The sequence below is a fragment of the Stylophora pistillata genome, chromosome 3 (assembly GCF_964205215.1).
Source record: "Stylophora pistillata chromosome 3, jaStyPist1.2, whole genome shotgun sequence".
Classification (NCBI taxonomy): Eukaryota; Metazoa; Cnidaria; class Anthozoa; order Scleractinia; family Pocilloporidae; genus Stylophora; species Stylophora pistillata.
In genome coordinates, this window is record NC_142521.1 from 36,576,079 (window position 1) to 36,599,177 (window position 23,099).

Genomic DNA, 23,099 nt, shown 5'->3' on the forward strand with positions numbered 1-23,099 from the left:
CTACTATGGCTCGCAGATTTACTAACGCTCAAGTTACATCAGAAGTGTTTGGTAAACCTGTGCCTCACTAACAAGGAGGAAATAAAATTCAAGAGTGGGTTTTTTCTTTTGTATGTTGATAACACTCGTGCAAACGGCAAAATCATCCACAGATAGGTCAAGACTACTTCATCAATTAATGTTCGTTACTGAAAATCGCACCTGTGTCCATACACTAACATTCTCACTTAAAAAGAATGAGTTAGAACGGGTGCTTAACTTGCCGTTTTATCAAAGAGGCCTGAGATTGTTCCAGGAAGAAACAGCAGAGACAGGGGGAGGTCAGACGCTACTTTGTCGCAGGAATCCTAAATTGAGTTCGTTTCATTGTTGTAACTTTATTTCGCTGTTTTTGGTAGTTTTTCCAATTTTATTTGTTGAGGATCAGGGAAAGTTTCAATAGAGATGATTCCTGAGACAGGATTTTACCTTTTCAACTGATGGATCGATTTACGGTGGGTGTTTGCCTTGAATGTTTTCACATTAATCGGAGAATGATTATCAATATCTTACTGATGTCCTACCGTAAACAGCGGCTGATAAGCCCCCCCCCCCTACCACTACTTAGAAGCCTCCCCCTTGTTAGAGACACATTCACCAGTTAATAATATACATGAAAAAATTTCACAGTTCTGATTGGTTAAGATGAATGCAGTTTTTAGTTAATTCAGTGCAGAAGAGAGTTAATTCAGTGCAAAGAAAGAAACAAACCAGACATTCTGATTGGTCAGAATGATTGGTCAATGTCAATGTCAAGGTCAATGTCAAGGTCAACGTCACTTGCAGGGTTTGAATAAATTAATTTTGCACGTGATGCGCGCGCTTTTCTTCTACGGAGTTATGAGAAGCTACCTCGTATTTTTTCATGTATATTATTAATAGATAATCACATGATTTTTTCGTGCAATTTGGAATAAATAAGCACTTGTAAATTTTTTCAAAGACCACAAATTGCACTCGCCCTACGGGCTCATGCAATTTTGTTAGTCTTTGAAAAAATTTACTGGTACTTATTTATTCCAAATTGCACTCGAGATCATGTGATTACCTATACAAACAACGAAAATAAGATCTAGCTGTTCTCTAAGGGCCTGATTACATGAGCCGGGCTGGCCCGGTTAGCCGGGCTGATTTCTTTTGTTTTGGTGTTCGCCAAAGCGTGAAAACAAAAGAAATCAGCCCGGCTAAACGGGCCAGCCCGGCTCATGTAATCAGGCCCTAAGAGATAGGCCGGAACATTGTATTATTTCAAATAAAAAATATGAAAAATTAATTGGAAATAATAAGTTTATCTCCTCTTCTTAGTCATCTGAATTAAAAAAGAATAATAATAATAAAACAAAACAAAACAACCAACAAGTAAACGGCCTTTTTAAAGTGAATCACGTGCAGCCTCTTATGGTATGAAATCATTCTTATTTGGAAATGGTGTTTTCTTTTTTGCTGTCGTTGAAATTTAACCGGACGGATGTCCAGGGAACAGGGTATATTGCCTGATTCCCGTTCTCTTATTTTGAGACAGCCCAACTTGGATGTATGTTAAAGTTTTTGGAACACGTGTTTTGTGGAATAACTGATTTGTCTCTTGAGATACTGCATCAGCAAACGGAGTTGAAACATCTAAATGAGTACCAAAATGCAAATTATTACACCTATTTGCTAACTAAAGAGCATAAAAGAAATGTAAGTCCAGACAAATTTGCCGTGTCTCAGTACATATAACTTGTCACGCAAAATTCAACAAGGTAACACTAAGACACATTTTTAAATAGTCAGCACTTCCGGCTTGCAGCAAAGATTACCTTATCACGTGACTGACAATTGAGCGGAATGCAGAGGCTTTGTTCCCTCGTAAAGGCCGATGGTGCGAATATTTAGCTCAAGAATCCTTGCATTTCGTCCTTTCAGCTTGGCTAAGAGCTTGTGAAACAGTTACTCATGTAAAGTTCATGTATCCAAATTTCAGTTGCACAACGGCCGTTGCTTAGTTTCAATAAACGGGCATTTGCAATCGTCGAGTGAAGTGGAAAGAAAGGTATGTAATTGTCTGCCAACTTGAGTGAGCATGCATTGATCAGATGGTTTTACTGGATGTCCAAGATTTCTTAATCATATACGCTTGAGAAGATGTTAAATGGCACAGTTAATTAGCTTCTCGACTGAGTTTCGCAGGTCGCTATTCCGACAACACTTGTTTATGTACAAATTAGATGTCTTTGCTTACCATGAAAGTGAAAGTTGCCATAATCTCATTATGTTCCTGTTTATTTGGAGGGAATATACTGATTATACTGATCGTTGTTTAAAAAAAAAAAAACATAGTTTACCCAGTATCTCATTGTTGTTTGTTTTTTCGTTTGTTTTGCTCTATATATTTGAGATTGTTCCTTTACTGAAATCGATTAACTTTGAATTTATTGGTTACAGCATGCGAACAGAAATATCAATTTAACGTAAAGGATATTCTTATCGAAAAATGAAAGCTTAAAGTTCGAAGGTTTAAAAGAATCTGAGCCTTAACGATAAGTTTCATTTAGTAGAGTGATATGTTAAAGCTTAAATGCACGTGATAATTAATGAATTACCGCAGGAATCTTACTTGCCGATACGTCAGTGCCTTGGAGAGTTTTTTAATGCATAACTATCAGCTTCTGCATTCTTAATTGTCATTGACTGTCTTTGATTGAATCATCCTTTAGGGGTTCTTAATGCATAACCATCAGCTTCTGCATTCTTAATTGTCATTGACTGTCGTTGATTGAATCATCCTTTAGGGGTGCTTAGTGCTTAACTATCAGCTTCTGCATTCTTAATTGTCATTGACTGTCGTTGATTGAATCATCGTTTAGGGGTTCTTAATGCTTAACTATCAGCTTCTGCATTCTTAATTGTCATTGACAGTCGTTGATTGAATCATCCTTTAGGGGTTCTTAGTGCTTAACTATCATTATTCTATATTCTCAACCGTCATTTACCTCAGCACCGACTACAGTTGATTGAATCATCTTTCACTGAGGGTTAATTTTGATATAATTATTAGATGTGCTCGTTGTTCTTTCAAATATCATTGTAATGACACTGAAGAATACTAAGTTTGAATCCTTACATGGTGAGAGACTTGAATACCTCTAGTCCCGAATGCATTCTTAAACTCTGAGTACTATGGCTTCACTCTAAACAATTTTCCTTCGCTCACTAATTGTTCAAATGTCTTGTTCATTCTACATCAAAATATACAAGGGAGCATTAATTTGTGCTTGAATCACTCCTATCAGCCTCTTAATACCCTATATGATATTTATTTTATTTCAATTTACCAAGTTTATGATGTTAATTTTACTTATGGACTTGGAAGTTTGTCAGTTTATTTTAGGGTACCATGTTATTTCTCATGCCATAATTTTTAAGCATCTTGTTACTAATCTGAGCTACTTGTTCTGTTCTCATTTCATTGTTAATTCAATGTAGAACTAGTTTTTTAATCACTTGGGTGTTAATTTTAAATTGAACAATCGTGATTCAATTATTGCCAAATAGAACAATGCAGTAATTGGGTTGCCTAAAAGTCTCAGTGATTTATAACATTTTACCCTCCCAGTGAAATGAGAAAAAGTTTCAAAGACCTCTCTTCACTGAAAACATAATTATCCTCTTTTATAAACAATCACCATTTTAGTTAGCAATTGTTGGATTTAGTAAATTATGAAGTCTTTTCTGCATTTTTGAGTACTGGTTTGCTTGAAGGAAACCTTAAGGACATTGGTTTACTGGTTTACTGAGGAAACCTTAAGGACATTGCTTCTTGTCATTTCCATTTAGGTCATATGCAGGCAATTTGAGGGGGGTAGGGATTTGAGGGGGGAGGGATTTGAGGGGGGGAGGGGGTTTACTGTTGATATTAACCTAATACCTATTTGACCAACCCTTTTCTTATGACAATTAACATGGTGGTCAAACTAAAGAGAAGCTGAGGACCCCAATAATTTTTACAAACATATTCTGTGGAACAACAAAGAAATATAAAATGTCGGTAAAAGTGTTTTTATAAAAAAGACTTTTTTGATAGAAATATTAGATACACCCCTGATGTGCTTTTTTTATGACTTCTTAAATATGGAGTCTTTTGATGTTGTCAGTGATGCAGGAATGAAGAGTGATTTTTTTTAGACCGCCGCCTGGTTAGCTCAATTGGGAGAGCGCCGGACTGCTGTGCGGGAGGTCGAGAGTTCAATACCGGCCGGACCAACACTCAGGGTCTTAAAATTAACTGAGAAGAATATGCTTCCTTTCTTTAACATCAAGAAATGGTTAGATATTCTAGTCTTCTCGGATAGGGACGAATAAATGGAGGTCCCGTCCCCTGCAGGGTTAGGGGCAGGAGACGTTAATTTCCCACGCACGAGATTACTGTGTGATGGATGTCCTCCCCTGGGGTGGGATGGGTGGGTAACAGGACCCCCGTTGATACCAGTGTTTACTACACTGAAGGGGCTATCCTGTATAAATATAGATGTCTGTCTGTCTGTTTAGTATGGAAAGGTCCAGGGCATGCAATCAGTCCATTTAAAACTGCATTCTAATACACCCATTCAAGGTTATCCTTGACATGGAAAATTATTATTAATTTTTTTTAATAAAACAAAAATGAGAAAGACCAAGTAAACAGGCTAAGGTCAGAGAAGAATTTGATTTAAAACAAAAGCAAGTTTTGGAGGCATCCTGATGCCACTGAACTTTTGAGTACAAAGTGTTTAAAAAGTCTATCATTATGATACAAACAAAGGAATTACTTTAAGAAATACTGGTAGGCTATTTTTCTAACCCAACTACTTCTTCTGTCATCAGACCACAGAAATGATATCTTGTATTGTTTTTCATTGTTTTTTTTTTCAATCTATTTTTGGAATGGGGTCTCTGACAAAATATTAATTTAACTTTACAGTAAGGAACATCGTACTTGTGAACCTGCCATTATAGAAAGAAACAAAACCATGTGCGAACCACTTCAAATAACCTTATTAACTAAATATCACACTGAAAAGTATATTTCTTTTAAATCTAACAATAAAAGTGAATGTACAAAATTGAATTAAATATCATTATATGAAGAATGTTTGAGAAAGCAAATCTTTTTAACAACGAGTATTTAAATTTGATACTTAAGCTTCATTTGGCACAGTAATTTATCTTTATTATTTATGTACCTTTGTGAACTGTTTCTATGATTTGAGTTAGTTTTTTAATTTGTTGTTTATGATATATTTTAGTAATTGTGCATGTAAACATGTGATTGTTAAAAAATATTTTACTTCTTGTAATTAATCTACAGCTTTGTGAACTAACCATTATTTAATGAAAACCTAGTCATTAGCAGTTGGATAGCTAATTAAATATTGTTATTGTAAACATGATTGAGGAAGATGGTAATTATGAAAACAGAAAAAAAATTATTAGTCACACTGTGACTCTGTTGGTTGCACTCTGAGACCTGTTCCTTTATACTGTATTTGTCCATTTTATCGTTACAGAATTATTTTATATTATATATTTCACAGTCATACAGTGTATTTAGGTTAGGTAGATTTGATGTATACACGTCTAATATGGCAATCATTTTTTGTTGTGATTAACTTTTATAAACAGAGATCCACTGAAAAACACCCAGACTGCGAGAGACAACCCTGTGTAGACATTTCTGTGAATACTGAGTAAGTTTTGACCATCTTCATTACTGTATTCATTTTTTAAGTTTATACTTATGTTTTTTATTGGTTCTTGAGTTTTTGTTCCACTCACTATCTCTAGTTTATGACAACTGAGGTAGAAGCCTGTTTTTGATTTTGTATCCAAAATTCAAGTACACTTAAAATTTAACTCATTGGCACTGATGAGCTTGGAGGAAGGTACCGTAGCACTGTGGCAGTCGCGATGACTGCCTACAGCAGGGAGGTTACCATGGTGACACAACCTCGGTCCACCCCCCTGGCTCCAGTCATACTGACAAGTCAGTGGAATTGTTTATACCTACCAGAGGAGGGAGGGTGGGAACACAACAAGCAGCTCATGTCGAGATCCACGGCAATCTCAAAACGTACTTAGCACCACTTGACCCTGCTATTGCAAAGGGGTGCCCCTACGGCATGACCCCCTCTGACCAGTGTGCCTCGATTTTATCCTTGCCTAAATTTCATTCAGCCTCATCTCATGTCAGATGAAGAACTTAAATCAATTTTTTTTCAATTGTGTGGGCATTTATGTATATACTGTAGTCACTTCAGATTGATTTGTTGATCCATATGTGTTTTGCCTCCTTACAGCTAAGTTCCAGAATATTCGAATTCCAGTTGAGTACCATAATCTAACAGTGGCAGGCTTTATGACACCTAAGTACACAGACAAAACAGTTACTTTTCCCCCAGCTTGTTGAATTTCATTGCTGTCCACCAGATTTATCACCGCCCAGTAGATTGGTGTGAACACAATCAACCGCACAATCTACTGGGTAGTGGTTTATCTGGTGGATGGTATTATTGATTCAATTCAGCAAAAACAAGTACTCGAGACTTTAATACAACTGCTGTTATCATATCACAGGAGAAGCAACTTGAAGGGTGAGTGTTAATCTATTGACATCAATGCACGTGTACATGGAATGAAAAAATCGACCCAATTCAACTGTGCTTGTAATTTTTTTCTAAAAGTGTTTGAACCCTTTCCACCCTAACATCAGTATTCATATTCTTTACACTCTTCTCTTTACATTTCTTTTGGTACTGGCAAGGAGAATTTGTTTTCCAATCAAAGTTCTCTGGGTTGGTCATCATTTCCTACATTCTCATGATCTTAATGAATGACTCAGCTGTATTACTGTAAGGAGAAAGTAGATGCTGATCACTCGTAGGGTTTAAAGGGTCAATATGTAATTATGTACGTGTAGTAGTACATTACTTGTAGCCCAAAACACAGCTTTATTGGCAGCTTATCAACTGATAACCGCAACTACTTGATTTTAGCTCCTCTTACACATTATACATAATTATAGGAATACACACACCTCTATGCAGACAGGTTTTATGATTACATGTTATAGTTATAGAAATAAGTATTCACATGACTATAATGTACATGTATGATAAGGTAAACAATGACACAACTTGGTGCAAAGGCAATTTACATTTAAAAACAAATCCAAACTGATATCAAAAGTTCTATTTAGAAATCACAAAGGCTTTTTATCTAGGATTTTGTGGGAATTTTTGTTGCCTATCACTTTCTTTGTGTCAGATTTTGTTTTTGTCATGTTGACTTTGCCAAATGCTTTACTAGTCACAGGCTTTGCTTCATTACTGGTGTGCCTCAGCAAGCTGCTATTCAACTGTTTTGCTGGTTTCATGGGGATCTTCAACATGGACTCTAAAATCACTCTCCTGAGGCATTTGCAGTTCTGTTGTTTTGCAAATGTGCTCCTGTTTTCTTCAGCACTCATCCTCATCTGCCTTGATTTTATATGACTTGTTAATTTCTCTCTTGATCATGCATGCACAATTGGCTTCCTTAACTCACCTAGCTTGGAGTTGGTTGAGATTAACGACTGTAATCCTGCAGAAGAGAGGCAGCAACAGCTTGTCCTCACTATCATATCATTGGATAGATAGATAGATAGATAGATAGATAGATAGATAGTTTATTTGAAAAACATTGCAACCGAAGGTTGAATTACATATTCATTTACAAATTTAAAAATTATGTAAAAATGGTAACATACTTTTAAAATATTAAAAATTAGGTAACATAGATAGAGTCAGCGTGCGTGCGGAAATGATGAAAGATAAAACTATCATGACACCAGTTCATATGGACCACAGGTAAATTAAAAGCACGCTTTTTCCTTATCATGATATCATTTGACCTGCTGCTTCCTCTCTATTGAAGCTCTAATAATGCTTGAGATCAGAATCACTTGTTGTTCTAGTAGTAGCACAGGCTTAACAAGCAGAATTGTTCTTGTTGTTTTGGGTTTTAGCTTTTCATTTGATGAAGCTAACTCACTTAATTAGGACTATTCCTTGTTTCCAAAATACCGATCAATCGGTGTTGGCTCATCTTTACAATCTTTTGCTTACTTTATTGCAACCTCTGTTATACCAATATAATACTTCAAAAGTGGTGCACGATTTTTTATGATCATGAAAGTTCAGCTTGCTGCAAATTGTTTGAATTTCATAATGGTGTATTAATTGGGGTCCATATTCTGAAATCAGTTTGTTTGGAATTCCTTGCTCAGTAAATGTCATCCTTATTTGTAGGATTGTAATGTCTCAGCAGCGGTTAATTGGTCACTTTTTTCCACATGATAATATTTGTTCATACTGTCTATAATATTCCTATAAAATCTTTCTTTCCCCTGAAGAATTAAATGCTGACTATTTGCCATCTTCTTTTGGGCAGGTTGACTTTGTATGGTCTTTTAAGGTTGTTATATTGGTTTAGTTTCTAGGCATCCTGAAAAGGTGCTGACTGGGTATTTTTGATGTCTTTGTGAATCAGTGGCTAGGATAGGGTGACTGTTGCTTGTCTAACTTATCCTTCTTCATCCAAATTAGTAGAGGGAATCTTTTATTGAATCTCTGAGCACAGAGGTTTGGTTCACTTGTATTTTACTCCATCTTGGACAGCTGGTACTTCATCTCTGTTTAAGGTTAAAAGTTCTGAACATTAGGAGGTAATTGTGTCTTAGCCTTGGCCAATCCATTGGTTTTTATATCTGATAAGGTCATGTGATCAACATCCTAAACATTTGCTCTGGTTACTCTCTGAAGCATTGCTTTAATTGTCATACATAATGAAAACTATTTGAATCTCTAACTACATTCTCTCCCATGAGCATTTCTTCTTTTTTGGACAAGAAGACCTCATAATTATCATACTTCTCCCTATTTTTTGTTTGAGATCTAGACAGGGAATCACTGATGAACGTCTGAGTTCTATTCTTGTAAATTGTTCTATGCTTATTTTCTGTAATGGCAGTAATCTTTTCTTATGCATGGAGGAGAAACCCATAGAGGTAGATTCTTCTGTAGCCAAACACTGATACAAGGCAGTCATTCTCTATCTGTGTGTATCTCCTCTCTGTTTGAGTCATTGTTCAACTCTGTAAAGCCACAGTTCTACTATCTTGAAGTAAAACTGCCCCCAGCTCACACTGGCTTTTCAACTTTTACTTCTTTATCAGCATAGCAGAGTAGGGGCAGCTCAGAAGCCACCTTTCTCCATTTGTAAAAGGTTTCTTCATGGACTTGAGAAGTGTGCTCAATTGGTTGAATGCTTTTCTTGCATTAGGCTCGTTGGAGATTCTGACATAATTTGTCAGAAAAAACTATCTGGGACAAACCTGCCCAGGTAGTTGATCATTCCAAGCAATTTTAGAATGTAAGTTTCTACCTAGGTGACTTAATGGCAACTTGACTTTGGCAAGATCTGGTAGCCAGTAAGGGTACCTTCACAAGTCAGGATGTGTCTGCAGTATTGAGGTTCTGCTTCTTAAAGATGAATTTGTCTTTGTTTGCTTTTCTTTTTCTTTTCATTGAATTTGCTTTTGACAATTTTTTAAACCCTCTTCATGAGTGCCAACAGGCTTTTTACAAGTTGTCAGCTTTTGGAGCCATTCCCTCCAGTCCTTTGATGATTTCATCAAAATGCTTTTGAGTGAGTTCTGTGCACTGAATATTCCAGAAGGTAATTTGAACCACACTAGTTTGCAAAATGACACATGTTACATTGTTAGATTACTTGGGTCTTCATCAAGTTTCTCTTGCTGGAACCTGTCACTTTCCGAGTCTTGATGTGAAATTATCAAAATGATTATAGTTTGAAAGCAAAGTTTTGGTACTTTTACACGTTTCTTCAATTCCCGTGGATCTAGCTATCCACACACACATCTTGCCATTACACCTCTTTACTTACATTACACTGCATCGCTCATCCAGTTGATAGGGTCTTCAACTTTGGTCATGTGATCTTTCTTCTTTATCTTGGCGAGTGTCTTCTATAAGTCATCACTCATTACTTGGTGCATCCTGTTTTTGAGTTGCACCCTCCCCCAGCTCAACACACTATATCTTGACAGAAATAAACCTATTGACAATCCACTTTCTTTGAATACTGAGTTTAAGAGCAACTCTCTCTTAATTGTTAAGAGCTTCAGTTCTTCACACATTTTTCTGTACAAAAGGGAACTGGAAGCATCATCAAAAAGTAGGAATTTGGTGCTGGTTCTGTTTCTTCCCATTTTGTGTTGTGTAGATTTGACTCGTAGGAGCCATAGATTTTCTTTTGTTATCCTTCAAGTGACTTTAAATTAATGAACTTTTACAGCTGCATTAATTTAACATTGATTAAATAGGCAGGATGTTATTCTTTATTTCTTTTTTTCCCAGAAGTTGATTGACCATGTCAGAAACTGCGAGAACTGAAGAGAGTACTTTAATGAGCATTTGTGGTGACCCACCAAAGATCAGTATAAATCTTCCAGAGAGAAATGGACTAACCCAGAATTTTAAACTTTGGAAAGATGTTCAACTCCCAATTGATATTCTGTTGTTAACAGTGAAGGACTGTGAGTTCTTAAGTTGCTACTATTACATTATTGATCCATTCAGAAGCTATTGCAAAGGGCTTGGTCATGTATACTTTGGCAGCATTGGTAAAGATCAAGATGTTAAACTGAAAGTTGCTTTGATGAGATGCTCAGAGGGCTCTAAAGCTCCTGGTGGTTCTTTGACTGTAGTAAAAAATGCTGTCACTCAGCTGAGACCAAAAGCTGTCTTTTCTGTGGGCCACTGTAGTGGTATGAATCAGGAAACAACAAATCTGGGGGATGTGGTTCTATCAGAAAAGCTCACAACCTATTCCCATCAGAAGGCTACAAAGGTTGGCAAGAAATTTTGTGGGGTCACAACTCCTGTCAGCAGAGACATGGCTGAACTCATCAAATGTGCAGGTTATGGTTGGAATGCACCCCTAGAAAATCCGAAAGAAAGAAAAGTTGAAGTCCACTGTGGTGAGGTTTTGAGTGGCCCTGAGATTGTACAAGCTGAGTGGCGACAAAATGAACTTGTGGAGTCCTTTCCTGAAGCAATTGCAATTGAAACAGAAGGAGAGGGTAAGGCATCTTTATCCTATAGGGAACCGCGGTAACAGAAAAGTCTGTTCTAAGAGATACAGATAGACTTGTATACTGGGAGATAGAATGTACACTTTTATAATAATAGCTTTCATGGTAGGTAAGTGTTCCTGCTAGTGACTAGAGATACTTGGGCTTGATTGTTAGCATGCCGGACTTCAGATCAAGAGGTCTGGGGGAAAGTCCTCACTATAAAGTCATTGTGTCGTAGTCTTGGATGGGACAGTGTACTCTCTAATGTGTGGCTCTATACCCAGGCCGTGTAGATGGCTACTGATACTGATACTAATACAGGTAGAGGAAGTAAGAATGCAGTTTTAGTGCCCCAATGGTATGGGAACTGGGAGAAGCTCATTTAAGAGCAACTAACTTTATAGCTAGTATACAAGGAGACTTTCCAGATTGTGTCTTAAGTCCCTTACCAACCGTTGATAACAAAGGTAACAAAAGGAGAGGTTAGAATCAATAGATGTTGGAGCAAATTTGTTGTTTTGTTTAAGAAAGCTTGATATTTCATGTCTTAGGAGTTTATAGTGCAGCACATGATCTGAAAATGGAGTGGGTTGTCGTCAAGGGTATTTCAGGGTATGCAGATGGAACTGAAACAGAGGAAAAGTGGAAAACATGTGCAAGTGTAACAGCAGCTTCTCTTGTGTTCAGCATTCTTAATGACTGCAGTATCTTTAAAGATTGGCCACATTACAGAGGTAAACAGATCAGCTTTACCTTTTGTTTTAGCTTTACAGTATATTTGCATGCAGTCACTAGCTGGTCTTGTTTGCGGTTTAGTTTTGTTTTCAATAAATTTGCTGGAACCGAATTACTTAAGCCTTTACCCAAACTGAATTAAAAACATGATTAATGACCTATGACCATGCACTGATCAATAAGAACAGCATCTTGAATCAGAAATGTTACAAGTTTGTCAGCAATTTTCGCTTGCTTTGTTTATGGATATTGTACTCAGTTAGCAAAAGCTATAGAGGAGCTCTAAACTATCTACAGGTTTTGAATCTGCTCAAGATTGACAGTGAGATGCTTCAAACTTTTTGAAAGAATTTCCGCTCAGGAAGAGAAGGCCTCTGACCTCCATTAGACAACTAGAAACTTTCCCACCCCACCCCACCCTCATTATATTAGCTACATCCAACCCACATTCATCTATGCGATCGCATACACTCAGAACGTAGGATTTAGGAACTCTATAAGGTGGCTAATTTACATTGTCAACTCAGTTGATAAAACCAGATGATCATCGCTAAGAAAACGACGGTAAAGTCTTAAAGTATTGTAAGTAAATCACTTGAGCCACCGTCGTTGTCAACAAAGTTTCAGTATGTCCGTCGAGACTCTCAGAGAAGCACCACCCAATTATTGGGTGGTGCTTCTCTGTTTAATTTTTAGGCAGGGGTAGGAAGGATCACACGCATGTCATAAATTCCTCTCGTAGACTTGGATTTGTAGAAATCTTCCACCCGCATACGTTTGAGAAAATAGCTTAGGGACCGGTCATAAAGTAAAGGGGGCGGGGGTGGATAATGAATTTTTTTTTTAAAGTACTGGTTTTCAGTGGTCCACCCCTGAGTTATCTGACAAAATTGGAACGGCCCACCCCTTGAGTGGCACAGAAAAACCTATTGAGCCACCCCACAACTAAAATTAGTAATTTGGATAGCTACATGGGGAACATTGTGAGAGAGAGTTCTCCGCAATCAGTCACTGTCATCTTATGGTGATATGATAACCTCTAATCATTGTAGCGTGATAGGCCTGAACAGCTTAAAAAAGAGAGAAGGTCGCTGGCTAAAACTCTTAATAAGTAAAGTTCAATTTACAGTGGATGCTATTGAAACAATGAGGGCAAATGTGTTACAAGTTGTATTGCGTGCTATAGATGATAGTGATGATAATAGTGATGATGATGGTGATAATGAGAAGGAGGGGGAGGACGATGATGATGGTGTTAAAAACTAGTGACCCAACCCCAATTTTTCATAGCCCACCCCCCTCTACTTTATGACCGGTCCCTTAGCAAATAAGGTGAGGACATCGTGTTCCAATTATGGTGGTTTAAACTACATATAGTGCCATGCCCTGTCATAAACCCCATGAGGTTGTCTAACTGCTGTCAGTTTGGGTTTATGTTGTTGAAGATATTTCAACTGATAGACAGCATTCAGCAGTGAGTAAAGAAGTTCCGGTGGAGCTATCCTGTTCTAGTGCCCAGTCTTCCCATCAGCAACATGCTTCGTCTGCCATAACAACAGGTATATATTTAAATGAACAGTCTTTTGAGCCCAAGTATAGTATAGACTGCAGTTTTAAAATTCAACATTTTAAAAATGTTGAATTTTTTTAGGCAGAGGTAGGGAGGATTCCTCACCTAGATCTGCAGTTGCATAACTTCAAAAGAGACATTGATTTGAGGAAAGACCTTTGCAATGGAGGTTAAGACTCAGTATTGGAATTATGGCAGTTTAAACTACGTATTTGTAGTGACATGGTCTGTCTCAAACGCTATGTAGCTATGTAAATATGTCTGTTTGGCTTTGTTTTCTTTAAATTTTAATGATGGACAACACTCAGCATTGAGTAAAGAAGTTCCTTTTGAGTCGTTCTGTTCTTGTGCCCAGTCTTTTCATTAGCAATATGCTTCCTCCGCCAAAACAACAGGTTTGTATTTGAATAGACAGATGCGGCGAGAAACTGTTTCTTTTTTACTTATTGCTGTGAAACTCACCACAGTTACCCGCCTGCTTGGTGGAAGAGCTTTTACAGCGCAGAATCCGAAGGTCTGGGGTTCGATTCCGCAAAGTGATTCATAACAAGAGGATAATATCTTCCTTTAAACTAAACTAATTACCGTCGCTGTTTGCGGTTTAGCTTTCTTTCGTCTTATTCGCTTTTTTATTTGAAACGTAATGGCATTTCATTGAAATTTCTTGTGTTCACAATTTTCTTAGTCTTTCAGTAATACGCTGATTTTTCGACGAGATTTATATTACTTGCAAATGGTGCTTGCAATTATTGAAATTGATCAAATACCAGCCTCGTTGTCTCCCTTGCTTGAATACTTTTCTTATGTTTTTAAGCTTGAAGGTATTTGTCCCTTGTGACTTCATTTTATAACTTCTTCAGAATCTGCATTCTGATTCTGACTTTCAGACTGGAGAATTCCAAGTGTTACATAGTTACATTGAGATTTCAATCAATCAATCAATCAACTTTATTTAACGAGGGTAACACGTGACAGTGCTTCAACTGAGTAACTAGTGGCCCTCAAACTAAATTTATAAAACAAAGTTAAGTAACAAAATACATGTCGTAAAGAAAAGGAAATATAAGTGTATGTATGAATAGGACTAACAACAGTAAAAACTATATTAAAATTTTTCCTAGATTTTTTTCTTAAAAAAAAAGGTGTGGAATAAGTAATTTCACTTGTCACAGAACAAAACAATATTTTCTTAACTGATTTGATATTGTAAACTGGCCACCGTGGAGAGTTAAAAAGCTGACGTTTTCAGCGTTAGCCCTTCGTCAGAGCCCGAAACGTATGCTTTTAAACTCTTTGGGATGCCCAATTTAAATTATCAACTCAGTTTTTTAAAACCAGATTACCTTGTTACCCCCATCAACGCAGCTCTACGTTTTCTTTAGAAACTTACCCCATTTATTCATTAATTTTTTTTCTTAGTAAGATATTTGTTTAGCGGAACCAACCATAGCCTAGATTATTAGCCGCTTTTTGTAAACTGAGCCCGCGCTTCTCCTCTCTGTGGGGGGATCAAAAGGCTGCAAATGGAGCCACCTTTCCCCCCACCCCTCTAAGTAAGAAACACCGTATTGGGCAGATCGAGGGTGAAGGTGTGAATGTTTACCCTCAGAATTGAAGAGTAGCTTTATCAAAGTTAGTTTTGAAGATATGAAACTTTTATAAAGCCGATTTCTTTTTTGTCGACAGACTTGTGTACAGTGAAATTTTTGGAATGGTGCCAGAATCAGTTAAGGGCGTTTTACAAAACCATGTGTCAAGTGAAAATAACACCATGGGACCCAGACAACACGGTACACATTAATGATATTTACATACAGTTGACGTTATTACAAGATCACAGAAAACCTGTCGGGACGACGAAAAAAAGGGTGGGAGACATCAGTGAAGTATTTGAAGGTGACGAACATCATCCCATCCGGAAACGAATTCTAGTGTATGGAAGACCTGGAATAGGAAAGTCTACTTTCACTCAGCAGCTAGCTGTGGATTGGGCAGATGGCAGAAAGGAGATTCTCAGGAAGTTTTCTCTTTTACTGTTAATCAAGTTGCGAGATGTTTGTGATATTCCGGACCTCTGTGCCATGTTGAAAACCGCTGAACTGTTGTCTGCTGATGACCCGATGGCAGTCAATAACTCGTATGAATATGTCCGTCAGAACCAGGAGAAAGTGCTGCTTATTTTGGACGGATATGACGAGTACAGCGGTGGAAAGTCATCCCCAGTTCACCAGATTTGGAGAGGCGGTCAACTGAGAGACTGTTGTGTAATGATCACAACGCGACCAGTGAAAGAGGATGAGCTTAGAATGCCAAGTCATGCTCAGTTTGAAATCAACGGGTTCGATAGGAGGGAACAAAAGAAACAGTTTGCAAGAAAGATTCTTGCTGATGAGGAGGACGTTGAAGGGTTACTTGACTACCTGAAGAAGCAGAACCTCGAAGAGATGGCAGAAATACCACTTTTGTTGTTGATGTTGTGTCTTCTCTGGAAAGAGAAAAAGCATCAGTTACCCACATCTCGTGCGCACATTTACGTACAATTTATTCAGACTCTCTTGGATCACATGGCTACAAAAGATGCAGACAAAGTTGCAACTTGTAAAAGCATAGATGAATATCAAGAGGAACTTTACAAAATAGGAAAACTTGCATATGATGCTCTTTTGGAGGACCGTCTTCATTTTAACTTCAGCAAATGTGCGCATGGTGATCTCTTCGAGAAGCTAATACATGTCGGTTTTTTCCAAGTTTCCAAACGTTCCGCTTTGAACCGTGAGAAGATCGTTTATTTTCTTCATAAGTCTGTCCAGGAGTTTCTCGCCGCCCATTTCATTGTTCAAGAACTGACGGTGAAGAAGAATGAAACTGTCACCTGCCTGTTAGGAATGGATACGTTTAAGAAATCAAGGAAGATGGCTGAAGTGCTAAAATTCGCATGTGAGTTGTCATTAAAAGCTGCCGGGATTCTTTTTGATCATCTACATGACGTTGGAGAGAAAGAAGGTCTCACAAATTACCAGTTCACCAAGACACCTTCTAACGATGATTTGTCTCAGGAACAAAAACAGTTTATTCTACTCTGTGTCGATTGTTTGTTTTTGTGTCCAGCCTCAGACAGAACAGTCGTGTATTCTGCATTTCTCTCATGTGTTAACCATGTTGTGATACTTAACGAAAAAAACACGTCTACTGCTGCTGTAGAACACTTCTTCAAATCTGTCAGCAGTTTCCCAAACTATTTTTTTTTTCGTACTTGCCACTGATTAAACATTTACCCGATTATGTTCTATCAATAATGTTAGACTTGAACGCGGTCGTTTTAACGTCTTCTGGAGAACGTAACGATGTACAAAAGTACGCGGATTTACTCGTTAGGAACTCTTTCCTCAAAAAATCCGGATGGAGAAACTTTCTCTATCTAATTGACATGAGCAAGGAGGTTTTTCATTATAAATGTCTACCTGAACTGATATCAGCGCCGGTTTGCTCTTCTCAGCCACCTGTGGATAATTTAGTAAATAACAAAAACAACAACATTGATGTGCCTTTGACTGAGAACCACTGTTTGTCACTGGTGAGAAAGTTTGACATTTTGGTTTACACAGTTAAGGATGCTGTTCTGTTGAAGAACGTGTTGCCTTTAGTAACAGCTCCTCATGAAATTACAATACGGAGGAAGTGGGAGGATGAGAATGAGGAGCAGGAAGCCTTTAAAGATCAATTGATGGAGAGCGCGATTAACGGAATTAATTTTACTGACAATCTCCGCCGTTTAGAACTTTTGCACAGCAATATAACAGCAAAGTGTGCTGCTTTTATTTCTGAGTCACTGCCCCATTCTCCAAATTTGCTTGTGCTCAACCTGTCCTTCATCCCTTTACACAGTGGTGTGAGTCATTTGGCTGAGAATCTTCAACACGTGCCACGGTTGGGGAAATTAGTGTTGGGAGATGTACAAATGGGAGAAAAGGAATGTGCGGCACTGGCTGCCTCATTAAAGTACTTAAACAATTTAAAAGAACTGGATGTAGACGACAATCCCCTGGGTCACGGGATTATTGAACTGGCCAAGAGCCTGAACAATGTACCCGATCTGACTGAGCTAGGCCTGAGGAGTACAAATATGGGTGAAGATGAAGCATCAGCACTGGCCCGTGCACTTAAGTATGTACCAGTGCTAAGATTTCTTTTTGTAGATTCCAATCCACTTGGCCGTGGGGTCAAGGATCTGGTCCAACATCTCAGCAGTGTTCCTGAGCTGGCGTTCCTGGACCTGAAAGGTGTTCAGATGACAAGGACAGAATGTGAAGAGTTGTATGCAGCAGTAAATGAGAGAAACATTCATGTGGATACCGATTACCATGTAAGTACCTTTTTGTTGTTTCACTCAGTCGTTATGCATCTAATTTTTGTTTAGATGCTCTTCAGCAGAGCACTTGATAATGTTTCCAATAACTTGCTTTGGACTCAATTAATCAGATTATTTTTCGTGAGAAAGAATACAGTCTTCAGGAACAGTCACTGTTTTAAGAATTTTCTTTTTCTATTTTGCGACGTTAGGAGCCAATGTTGTAGACGGAGACCGTAACAAACCCACGTTAAGTACTTTTATGGCTCATGCGTAGCTTGTTCAAAGATGATTTGAAGAAAAAAAAAATGACGAAGATTAAATTTAGTGACTCTAAAATGACTTGATATTTCCTGATTACACAATAATTAAAAACCTCGGGAGCTCATTCCATTGACCTTTGCTTTGCTTGTGTAGTTACGCCTTACTTGAGAGAGAACAAAAAAGATGATTTGTGAGAATTTTTCTCTTACCAAACTCCTCTGCTCAATTTTGAATTTTGAAATTGTTCGGCTTCTGTTGTTATTGTGGGATGCTTTTATTTGGGTTTGATTATTTAACGAGAAAGGATTGTTCAACCCATACGTGCTTTGAATTTGATGAAGTTGTTCCCTACATTCTGTGCGGGCATTTATTCACTTTTGCTATCAGGGAGCGTGAACCCCAAACAATATAAATGAGCAAACAAAATGGACTTTACGTATGATGCACGATCCTCGCAGTAGATAGCGCTATTTATGCAGTAGCGAAAATCAGACCTGAAAAAAATCAGGCGTGTACGGGATTCGAACCACTGACCTCTGCGATACTAGTGTAGCGCTCTTCCAAGTTGATTCGTAATAAACCCGTGAAAGTGATAAATCAGATATAATGAATATATGAAGTTCATATATTTTGAACTGCGGTATTAGATACGTATGATGCACGATCCTCGCAGTAGATAGCGCTAATTAAGAATTTTTCTCTGACCAAACTCCTCTGCTCAATTTTGAATTTTGAAATTGTTCGGCTTCTGTTGTTATTGTGGGATGCTTTTATTTGGGTTTGATTATTTAACGAGAAAGGATTGTTCAACCCACACGTGCTTTGAATTCGATGAAGTTGTTCCCTACATTGTATGCGGGCATTTATTCGCTTTTGCTATCAGGGAGCGTGAACCCCAAAAAATTTAAATGAGCAAAGAAAAGGGATTTTTTCCTTTTTTAAAATCCGAATTGGTTTTTTTAAGTGAAAGTCGCGTTGATTCTATTGTCATATCTTCACGTCTTAAAGGTTTGTGCCGATGATAGGAAATAATTCAACAAAAGTTGAAGGTGTAATGATTGTCTTCTTTAACGAAACTGGTACGGTGTTATAGTTTACTGGGACTTGAATGGTTGCCCTATACTTATTTATCAGTTGGATTCTTTTCTTCTTTGGATTATTTGCTCGTGTTGAGTAATTCTGTCAGTTGCTCGTAGAGCCTCGTGGTCTCCTAGGTCTCCATGATAACACTATTTTGTTTTGAAAAATCAAAGACAAACATTGCAAATAATGAATTTTTCTTGAGTGAATCACGTAAGTCTCTGTCTCAACTTGGTCTTGCAATCGTCCATTAAATAATCCTGAGCAATGATATTTTTTAACCTCAGTTTGGCAGACAGTAAAACGGATTCTGTGTACACCTCACGCTGCTTTCCATGTTTCCGTTACATCGTTGCTTGTTTGGATATGTTTTGCGGAAAAATATTTTGAAAATTGAATGAAGAAAGAAACAAATTTAGCTTTCAAGACTTGAATACTACATGTTTTCTGGTGGTAGTGTCCAGTATAGTACATGAAGTTGTCCTAATGGAACGAGGCTTGGTGATATTTTCTGATAAACTTTGTGAGTTCATTTGATCGGCCTTTCTCTTTGAGGTAATATTGAAAGAGAAATCTTCTCCAGTTACGCCATACATAGGGAAACAAGGAAAGAGGAATTGTGAGAATTTTTCACTGACAAAATTTCTTTGGGTAATCCGGAGTTTAATTTTTGAAATTTTGAGGCTTGTGTTGTTTTTGTGGGATGTGTTTATTTGGGTTTTTATTTGAGAACCCCGCCAATAAACAACTAAAAAACAAAACAAATCATTTTAAAAGGCGCGACCCGCGACACGCGACCATTAGTCAAACTCGGCACTGTGTTATTATTTACTCGCTCTTGAATGGTTTCCTCATTCTTAGTTACCAGTTGGATTCTTTTCTCTTTCGGCTACTCTGCTCATGTTTTGTAACTCTGTCAGAAATCAGGGCCTATCGGTCTCCTGCGTCGAATAAGCTCATTTTTGAAGAAAAATTAAACAACAACATTGTTGATAATGAAGTTGTTAAACTTGCTATCGTATGCTTGTTTCTGCTTGGTCTCCCGTAAATCCTAACAAAATATTAAGTGTTATACTTCAATTTACCACACACTGTAGAGTTGATTCTGTGTACACTTTACGCTGCTTCCCATGTTTCTGTGACATCGCTGAACGTAAACAACTTTTTGATGGGAAACTCTTACTACCATCAGTAGAATAAAAGATCTGCCTACCTTATTCGCTGCTCGTCTTGTCTTTCCTGTGGAGTGTGGACGTTTTTTATTTGCTTCGAGGAATACGGAAATGCGGCATTATCCTTCTCATCTAAAAAAAAGAAAAAAGCAAACAATTAACTTGTGAGGCCTGAAATGATAGGTGAGGAGGCGTTAGTTGAGCGGAGCACAAGTGTGAACCTTGATGTTGTTTTTGATTTGTTTTGTTTTGTTTTTTATCAGTATTATTTACTAGGTGCCTTGCATTTACTTCAAACACGGAGTTTTGTCAGAATGGTACGGTTACATTGAAAGGAAAAATCTATGCTTCTAGTAAAGCTGAGAAAAACATTACAACGAGAACCCCGGATCATCAAAAAGGAATATCTAGAGTTGTCTGACTTTCAGTCGTGTAACAGTGTATTGAACTTGTAATAGACCTCAACAGCTTGGGAAATATGTGGAAGTTATTTCTGCACTCCTTCTCTCTAGAAGCATATAGAATCAAATTGAAATAGACAAAATTTAATTACAATCGTTTTTAGGCACTATGCCGTAATGTCCCTGAACTAATTCAAACAGCAAATATGTTTTAATTGTACTTACAATTCTGTATTCCTTTCCCGAAGTAAACCTTGTATTCGTGTTACGATTCTTGCTCTGTTCGTACCTAGAGACTATTAACGAAATAGCGTCCCCTCTGAAGTTTCGAAGCGCGTCTTTTCTTTTATAGATATATGCCCCTAGGGATGTTACGTAACTAGACAGGGATTAAAATAATTTCGTGCAAAACAAACAGTTTTGCCAGTGGAGAAATGATGTGGAGTAAAACCCGTCGCGTGTAAGCGTGAAAGGTTAAAAAATTATTAAACTTTTGATTTCCCTTCGGGTAAAGAATGATAGCCAATTACTTTGTATGCGGATTTATATCAATTGAGAACACATTACAGGTTTCTTTCCTTTTAAGAATATAGTATTTAATTTAATCATCTGTTCGTCTGTCAAGTATCTCCTTGTTTTAATTGCCAGGGACCATTGGTGTTTGTTATTTATATCTAAGAATATTTTTCCCTGTTGTGAAATAAAGTGTTAGTCGCTTGTAGCTATTTGAATCAAAAGTGAATATTTTCTTTCACCGCTCGCTTTTTGGACAAATACATTTGAATGCGTCGAGTAATTAGCTTGTGTGTGAAAAAGTAAGTTGAGTGTCACACATAGTTAATGAAACAGGTGTTTTTTACCACAGCGATGGAAAGGTCACATTCCGATATACGCGGGGGAAAGCAAGGTGTTTTGAAAATTTATCTTGCATGAAAATGCAAGTTGAGTGTTACACATTATTAGTGCTGTGGTTGATATTGTTGCCCTTTTTTCTTGTGATAGGAGGTGGAATATTCAGGAGAGAGACTCATCCACCGACGTCGTACAAAAGCTGAGCTTAAAGAAGAAGGAATAAGGTTCAGAAACGAGCCAGATGATGAGGATGAGGACGATGAGGATAATGATAACGTTGACGGTGATGAGCAGAAGGAGGAGGATAACGATGATGATGATGATGATGATGATGACTATGACAAGAACTATGATAATGATGATGATGATGAACAGGAGGAGGAAAATAATGATGACGAGGATGGTGATGATAATCATGTTGAGTGAGCGCTTAAAAAAAAGGTTTCTATGGCAACTGATTTGGCGAGTAATGAACACAGTAGTAATTTAGAATAACTTGGCTGTTCTTAAGTCGTGTGTCGTGGCAGCGAGCTATCAAAGATTTATTCTGAGATCTGCGTGAGAAGCAAATCAGAATACAGTGTAAAGCATGTTCTCTTTTGAGATTGTCAATATAATTTTATTTGGTCACTCTTCTGTCTGGTCACTCTTGGTCACTCTTCTGTCTTTTTAACTGTTCCACTTAACCGTGAGTTTTTTCAGGTCAATCAGAACGAAAAAGGAATCTCTTATGTCATTAGTTTGAAAAACGGAGCATTGATCCTAGAAAGAAAATCGCGTAGAGTAGTCTGTACTAGACTCTCCCTTTTTGCAGACGGCCTAAATGGGGAGAGCTGAAACATCGGAGAGAGCTACCTCCCCTTCTCAGACTCCATTTTCATTCTTCCAATATTTCGATCTTCTTCAATAACTGATACCCTGACACAAGCTTTATCGCTAGCTGACAAAAATGATTTTTCTTCACAAGAAAAGCAGACTTTAAGTGAAAAGAGCGGGAGAATTATTTTTTTGAACTTAGATCAGTTCACAGGCAGCGTTGTGCAGTCAAGTAGGCTTCTTTTTATTCTTTACATTGTTGATGCTTGAAACTGAAAATTGTTGCAAAATCGTTCGTGATCAGAAGAGTGAAAGTCGTTACACAGTGTTACAGGCTTAAATGCTTGTTTTAGCAAGTAGCAGTTTAGCTTAGCTTATTTTGATAAATGTTTTCACCAGTGTACTCTTACTTTTGTTGATTTATTAAAAAAACATTGCCTTAATTGCCAAAGAAGGTTCAGCTGATATGAGAGTGTTTGACAAAGACAATGGATACGACCTTTATCCTTGTTGCTCGGACCCTAAATCATATTTATTAAAATTATTTCTTGAAATTATTGTACAGCTGAATGCATCGTGCGCTTAGAAATATTTGTGCCCAGACTTTTAATTCAGGAGACTATTGCTCGACATGGGTACCCTTAGGGTGTGAGGAAAGACTGGTTAA

At 37.6% G+C, this 23,099-nt stretch overlaps 1 pseudogene across 1 annotated transcript; it reads left to right on the top strand.

The window, feature by feature from the left end:
* The first annotated feature begins 1,863 nt into the window (after positions 1-1,863).
* Positions 1,864-22,875, top strand: LOC148735892 (NLR family CARD domain-containing protein 4-like; annotated as a pseudogene). Its single transcript, XR_015998691.1, has 8 exons — positions 1,864-2,074; positions 5,683-5,747; positions 6,357-6,650; positions 10,476-11,200; positions 11,746-11,928; positions 13,375-13,488; positions 15,186-17,862; positions 21,767-22,875. The product of XR_015998691.1 is annotated as an NLR family CARD domain-containing protein 4-like (transcript).
* The last annotated feature ends 224 nt before the right edge of the window (positions 22,876-23,099 follow it).